The sequence below is a fragment of the Aegilops tauschii genome, chromosome 1, assembly GCF_002575655.3.
Source record: "Aegilops tauschii subsp. strangulata cultivar AL8/78 chromosome 1, Aet v6.0, whole genome shotgun sequence".
NCBI lineage: Eukaryota > Viridiplantae > Streptophyta > Magnoliopsida > Poales > Poaceae > Aegilops > Aegilops tauschii.
In genome coordinates, this window is record NC_053035.3 from 305,226,784 (window position 1) to 305,234,430 (window position 7,647).

The window sequence follows — 7,647 nt, forward strand, 5'->3', positions numbered from 1 at the left end:
CTATTTCTGATCCTTCGCTTTGTAAATCATAATTCCTTTGCAATTGAGCTCTAAGTTACTTAGTTGTTTCTTTAATCCAAGGTCTTTGCATTGATTCTTCCTCTGGCTGTGTGCCGATACTCACATCAGATCCTTTATGGACCATCAGAACCTTGTTGGATTTTATCCGACAACGTCCTTCATATTCAATCACTTTGGAAGTTCTTTCCCTGATACATAATGCCTTTGGTAAATCCTATTCCTTGGTTTGGCCAACCATGCTCTGCTTTTGAGCTGGTGATATTTACTATTGAAGCTTGTGGTATATGTTCCATGATGCCCCGATGGGTTGAACCTATGCCTTCCATAATATGTGTGAACTCGAAAGTTTTCATGAGTCATACTCTTCTGGTATTTTGCCAGATAAAGTTTTCAACACTGCAACTTCATCAAAAGCGAGAAGTGAATGAAAGGTTATGCATTGAAGAAGTGGGAGTCGACCTTGAACTTTGCGTTCATGCCCATGGACACGATGTAGATCTTATCATGGAAGCTTCTCGCAAAATAGTTACCCCCTCGTTATAAGTGCTTGTATCTGTGGTTTGATCATTTACAAATGTGGTTCTGACCATATTGTTCCCCTTTGAATCAATTTCTCAGACAAGTTAAAACACTTGTCTTCTGCAGAGCAATACCCCAGTCCAACCTCTACTTTGATCTGTCATCGAGTATTACCCCTTGGTATCTCGAGATTATCACGGAACTGCTTAACTTCTTATGAGCTCTTCATCAAGTACTACATTCTCACTGATTCCATTTTTCACGGGCTCTGAGTTATTAAACACTCAAAGACACCGATAACTGAACCGAGTCCGCACTACGATTCAACAACTCTTAGTAATCTTCTTTACATATGATTTTGTACCCGATCACGTCATTCCTAGCCTGTTTGGCTCTATCATTATCATGCTAAATTTTAACTGTGCTACATGGTCCTTCTTCCCGGAGCACAATTTTTGACGATGAGCTAAGCTTACATCGATCTTCCTCATCATATCATTTCGCTTTGGACAACAAGCTTTGTTTGGAGTCTGTGTCGTACCCTTGGTTCCATTAACCTGTCGCTTCATCATTCATTTGACTTGATGTCATCGCCGATCGATTACATCTTCATGAAATCTCTCGACACATGTGTCGTGATCATCATCAGCATTCTGAGCTCTTCCAGGATATCAATTTAATTCATGATGAGAAATACCATCCTTGCCTCGATGATTTGTGTTATCATTGACCACTTTATTGTCTTCCCTCCAACACAAACTTGATTGTGTTTTGTGTTATACCATGAGTGCCTTGCTATCCAGCATTTGTTCTTCTTTACCTTGGAATATTACCACCTTTTATGTCAAGATGTCGTGGGAAATTTCACCACCTCTTGAGAACTCTTAATACAAGTGATACTTCTCACCATCATCATTCCTTCTTGGTCCCCGTGTTATTTATAACCGGAATGCCGACAAATGAACTATGATGTGTGAATTCAAAACTTCTAGTAACCCTATTGCTTGGAAGTTACGAACGATAGTTTCTTTCTTCATGTGTTGATTATTGACTCACCATTCTAACATCGACCGTGCTACTTAGTCCATTTTCTAGGTGCATGTTTCGATCAATGATTCACTCGAGTATGTTCTCCTCGAAACATACGTTGTTATATACTTCGACATGTCCAATATGTTACTTGTTCACATAATTGTGGAAATCCATCCTTTGGAAATCTTGATGAATTGTCGCTGAGTCCATCGGCCACCTCCTCATCATCTCCTTGGTTTACTGATGGACTCTTGTTTCAGAACTCGCTTCCATAGTTCATTTCCCGAGAATATTACAATGTCATTCCGTCAATTTGTGTTGTACCTTTCTTCTCAGACATCCTGAGTCTGAGGTATCCTGACACCAATCAGATCTGAATCTCGGTCAGATATGATGGTTGGAACATTTTTCCAAGAGTTATAACACCGGTCTTTATGACCTGGTAAGGTGATGGCATGCCCAGCATCCCTGGCCGGATGACCCACTGTTATAGTTCCCTTATTAGCAAGGTTATCCCTTCTTCCACGAGGGAATTGTAAGACTTATTCTACAAGTTGTTCCTGATGGATCCTTCCTGTATCCAAGGTCTTACCTTTGCTTGAAGACCATGTCAATGCTATCTCGAAGCATGACTGTGGTAATTCGATTTTCAATAAGAGCATTTGAAGCACAATGCTAAATTTTCTTTATCATTTATCCTAACACCGTTGTATGGGTAATATCATGAGATTCCTCCCCCCTCACCTAAATGGTATTCTACTTTCTATCCTGTCATGGATATGATGCTCTGCTTGTCCTTGGGAAGGATATATCCCTGAAATATGTGTTTAAACACATTGTTCCCTTTCCATTGTTCTGTATAACCTGATGATTTTACTTTCCATTGGTTTGTTTGACCTTTTCTTGTGATCTATATAATCTAAGCAGTAATAATTCACTGCTTATGTAAACACCTCGGTGCACAACTCTGTCAGTGAGACCCTGTTACTTTTGTTGATGACATTCCGGTAACCACCGATGGACGAGAACTTTACCTATTGGTCCGCCTCGTTGCAACGAGTAGGAAAATGGTTCTCTTCGTCCCTCGCCCTTGGTATCGATGTTGTTGCCGACATAACTGACAGGCTACCCTCTGACAGGCCTTGCTATCGTGACTGTGCAAGATGTCAGCCCCCTTTCTACTTTAAACCACATGGTGGGCCCATAAGCCACAGTTCCACAAGATCGAAACCTGACTCTCCTGTACACCCCCTGTTCCCAAAGTTATTCCTCGCGCATGGCCTCGTATGTAATTCACGGGCCACCGTCCCAAGTGATCTATTCTGGTAACAGACGCAATACTCAATCTTGTTGCTATGGACCCCTTTCGCATGTTGTTTCAGACATCGAACGATTGCCTATCCGTTTGAAACTTCTCATGGTACCTTCTTACTCTGCTCTCGATAACTTCTTAAGTTTCAATTCAAGAGATACTTATGCTTCTCCCCCTGAGTTAACCGTCCGATGATCAATTTTCTTAGAATCCGGCCTTATAGAGTTTTCCCCCCTCTTATCCTTTCGTAAGTCCAATGGAGTTCCTGAAGAAAGGACGCCGACTTCATCATGATGACCTGAAGCAGAGAAATGAAAACATCAATGTAATGGACCGACCTCTTCGAGAAGAGCAATCAAGACCGAGAAGACTCGTTAGAATTTCGTAACCAAATCCCTTCCCCCTTACTCTCCCTCTTAAATCTCGGGACGAGATTTCTTGTAGTGGGGGAGAATTGTGACGCCCGGATAGTTAAGCTACAGTAATTCCCTGCTAATGATGGCACGTCACCACGATTACTATTGGTAAACTCGCGATAATTCAAATCCTGTTTGAATTCAAATTTGAAGTCAAGTCACACAACAAAAGTCTTCAAATATTAAAACCAAAATGTTCTGGATGTGACAAATGATCCCTTGGTAATATTGGTGGAGAATCCACATTTTTATAAAATATTTTAATGCTCAAAAATAAATAAATAGTAGCATAAGCGATTAAGTAAATGCCTTTTATTAACTATAAATACTAAACTATTTTATTCGGGTTTAAACTTTTTGTGGCAGTCAGGGATATTGCTTACTGATTTTGGACCAGCCACACATTTTTCAAAAAAATGGTTTAGTGCTAAAAGTAAATATAAAACACAAAAGAAAGAAAACAAAAGAGAAAAGAATAGAAAAGGATTTCAAAGTAAAGAAAAAGGCCCCCCAGCTTTCTCCCTGGGCCTTAGCCACAAGGCCGGCCCACTTACTGCCGTCCCCCTCCTCTGTTCATCAGGGGGGATCGTGGCAACGCATCCACGGCGCCATGGCCGGCCGTGGACACGCGCCGGGCATCCATGCCCCCCCGCCTACTAGTTCCCCCGGACGCCCCTCTCTCCCTCCCCGAAACCCTAACACCCAGATCCCCTTCCCCATCTCGCTTTGCTCTCTCTCGCGCAAGGCCGAGCGCTTCCAGCGTCGTCACCCCATCGATCCCGTAGCCACCAAGCTCTCCGACGCTTGAGGCCATGTCCAGCTGCTGCGACGTCGTTGGCTATGTGAACTACATGGACGGGGTCAACCTTGGAGCCCCTGCATAAAGCCCTGTGACATCGTCTTCTTCCTCGGCCCCAACGAACTTCGTCATCGATTCCGGCAACGTCGAGCCCTCCCCGAGCCCACCTTTCTCATCTACAGGCTCACTGTGAGCCCCTCTTCCTTTCCCCTCTGCTTCCCCCTCGGATTCATGCCATATCACCGGCGTCCGCGAGCACCGAACTCCACCGTTCGCCAAGGCCGACGGGGGTCGAGCACCCCGTGCTCCTCTGCCCGAACCAGTGTTCCCAGTGTGCTCCTGGCACTGCCAGGAGGCCGACGAGCCCAACCGCTCGCCGTGTCGCGCCCTCTAGCCCCAGATCCACCACCGTCGTCGCTCCGGCCGCCGCCTCGCTCATCCCCCTGCACCTCGCCTCACGCATCCGCGCACGCCCTCACTGCCCCCCTGCTGGCCGGCCGTGCCCCGCGCCGCGCTGCCCACTCGCCGGCCCCTGCCTGCGTTCACGCCCTGACCGCATTTGCCATCGCGCGCCCGCTACGCCCGCATGCCCCGCTCTCGTCTGCTGCTCTGTACTGCTGTTGCTGTGCGATGCTATTGCCTGCTTGCTGCTGCTCCTGTCGCTTGCGCTGCCTGCTGCTCTAGCTACTGCCGCCTAGCACCACCGTTGGCTAGCGCCACCGCTTGCTGCTGCCACTGCTGCGCTGCCGCTGCCTCCTGGCCATGGCCTCCGTGGCCGTGTGCCCGTACGTGCATAGCAGCCATGGCTGAGCTCCCGTGCGAGTGTGTGCGTGCTGTGTGTTTGGTGTGTGCACTGTAGCGCGTGGAAATCTACACTGGATGCCAATATGTACAACAGCAAAACAACAAAAAAAACCTTTTTTAACATGGGTAAAAAATATACGGATATGTAGTACACTTGTCAAGGTTCAAAACATTTCATTGGACCAAATTCAAAAGGTGTGAGGTTTAAATGCTATGAAAATGGCAAGAGTCTAAGTTCTGTTAAGTGAAAGACTGAAAACAGCTTTATTTTCATGGCTACTTTAGAGCTGTTGATGATCAAGCAAATGAACTCCAATATAGCTAAAAGTGATACTAACATGTAGATCGCAGAAAATTGCTCACAATTGATATAAGGCACCAAATCATAGGAGGTACAGATCAATAGCAATAGCCTCCGGAAAACAGCTAAGTGGTGTTTAAAACTGAGGTCTTCTCAGACTTAGCAGATTTTCGGAGATTTTCAGAAAACTTCGGAAATTCATAGGAATTCAACCGTAGCCCGGATCGAAAAACTTTCTACATGAAAGTTGCTCAGAACGACGAGACAAATCCGGATACGTAGCCCGTTCGTCCGACACACATCCCTAGCATAGCAAACACGCAACTTTCCCCCTCTGGTTCATCTGTCCGAAAATGCGAAACACCGGGGATACTTTCCCGGATGTTTCCCCACTTCGTCGGTATCACCTCCTACCGCGTTAGGGCATACCTAGCACCGTGTATTGCCTCGTTATGTTTTGTGATACTTTGTTTGCTCCGTATTTACTGTTTCTTCCCCCTCTTCTCTCCGGTAGACTACGAGACCGACACCGCTACTGGTGCCCCGACCGACTACGCTGTTGACGACCCCTCCTTCTTGCCAGAGCAACCAGGCAAGCCCCCCCCTTGATCACCATATATCGCCTATTCTTCTCTATACTATTGCATTAGAGTAGTGTAGCATGTTACTGCTTTCCGTTAATCCTATTCTGCTGCATAGCCTGTCTTTGCCACTACTGTTGTTACCTTTACCTGCAATCCTACATGCTTAGTATAGGATGCTAGTTTTCCATCAGTGGCCCAACATTCTTGTCCGTCTGCTGTGCTATACTATCGGGCCGTGATCACTCGGGAGGTGATCACGGGTATATACTATATACTTTATACATGATACATGTGGTGACTAATGTCGGGTCGGGTCGTGGAGCACCCGCGAGTGATTCACGGATTGGGGGCTGAAAGGACCTTTGTCCCGACGGCCCTCTGGGTGGATCTTTGTGGCGGAGCGACAGGGCAGGTTGAGACCGCCTAGGTGAGAGGTGGGCCTGGCCCTGGTCGGTGTCCGTGGTTACATCAATTAACACGCTTAACGAGATCTTGGTATTTGATCTGAGTCTGGCCATTTGGTCTATACGCACTAACCAACTACGCGGGAACAGTTATGGGGACTCGACGTCGTGGTATCAGCCGAAGCCTTCGTGACGTCAGCGACGGAGCGGCACGCGCCGGATTGGACTGGAACGCCTGCTAGGCTAGGTCTGCTTCCGGCCGCCCTCGCAAGGTGCAGGTGTGCAATGGGCGATGGGCCCAGACCCCTGCGCCATAGGATTTAGACCGGCGTGCTGACCTCTCTGTTGTGCCTAGGTAGGGCTGCGACGTGTGGATCTTCCGCGGCCGGGCATGACCCAGAAAAGTGTGTCCGACCAAATGGGATCGAGCGTGTTGGGTTATGTGGTGCACCCCTGCAGGGAAGTTTATCTATTCGAATAGCCGTGTCCCTTGGTAAAAGGACGACCCGGAGTTGTACCTTGACCTTATGACAACTAGAACCGGATACTTAATAAAACACACCCTTCCAAGTGCCAGATATAACCCGGCGATCGCTCTCTAACAGGGCGACGAGGAGGGGATCACCGGGTAGGATTATGCTATGCGATGCTACTTGGTGAACTTACCATCTACTCTCTTCTTCATGCTGCAAGATGGAGGTGGCTAGAAGCGTAGTCTTCGACAGGATTAGCTATCCCCCTCTTATTCTGGCATTCTGCAGTTCAGTCCACCGATATGGCCCTTTACACATATACCCATGCATATGTAGTGTAGCTCCTTGCTTGCGAGTACTTTGGATGAGTACTCACGGTTGCTTTTCTCCCTCTTTTCCCCCTTTCCTTTCTACTTGGTTGTCGCAACCAGATGCTGGAGCCCAGGAGCCAGACGCCACCGTCGACGATGACTCCTACTACACCGGAGGTGCCTACTACTACGTGCAGCCCGCTGACGATGACCAGGAGTAGTTAGGAGGATCCCAGGCAGGAGGCCTGCGCCTCTTTCGATCTGTATCCCAGTTTGTGCTAGCCTTCTTAAGGCAAATTTGTTTAACTTATGTCTGTACTCAGATATTGTTGCTTCTGCTGACTCGTCTATGATCGAGCACTTGTATTCAAGCCCTCGAGGCCCCTGGCTTGTATTATGATGCTTGTATGACTTAATTATGTTTTAGAGTTGTGTTGTGATATCTTCCCGTGAGTCCCTGATCTTGATCGTACACGTTTGAGTGCATGATTAGTGTACGGTCAAATCGGGGGCGTCACAACGGCAAAGTGAGCTATTTGTCGTGTGTATTTTTTCGCAGACGGCAAAGAGGAAGTACATCACGCGGATCGATCACATGGATCGATGACTTGGCAACATCTTATACGCACATCCGCACCCACCAGTCCATCCACACCCCACCCACCCACGAT

The 7,647-nt window shown here is 47.2% G+C and overlaps 1 long non-coding RNA gene across 1 annotated transcript; it reads left to right on the forward strand.

Moving 5' to 3' along the window:
- Positions 1 to 3,976: 3,976 nt before the first annotated feature.
- LOC141021309 (uncharacterized) lies at positions 3,977 to 7,418 on the forward strand. Its single transcript, XR_012182059.1, has 3 exons — positions 3,977 to 4,288; positions 5,719 to 5,796; positions 7,097 to 7,418. It is a non-coding gene; the product is annotated as an uncharacterized lncRNA (long non-coding RNA).
- The last annotated feature ends 229 nt before the right edge of the window (positions 7,419 to 7,647 follow it).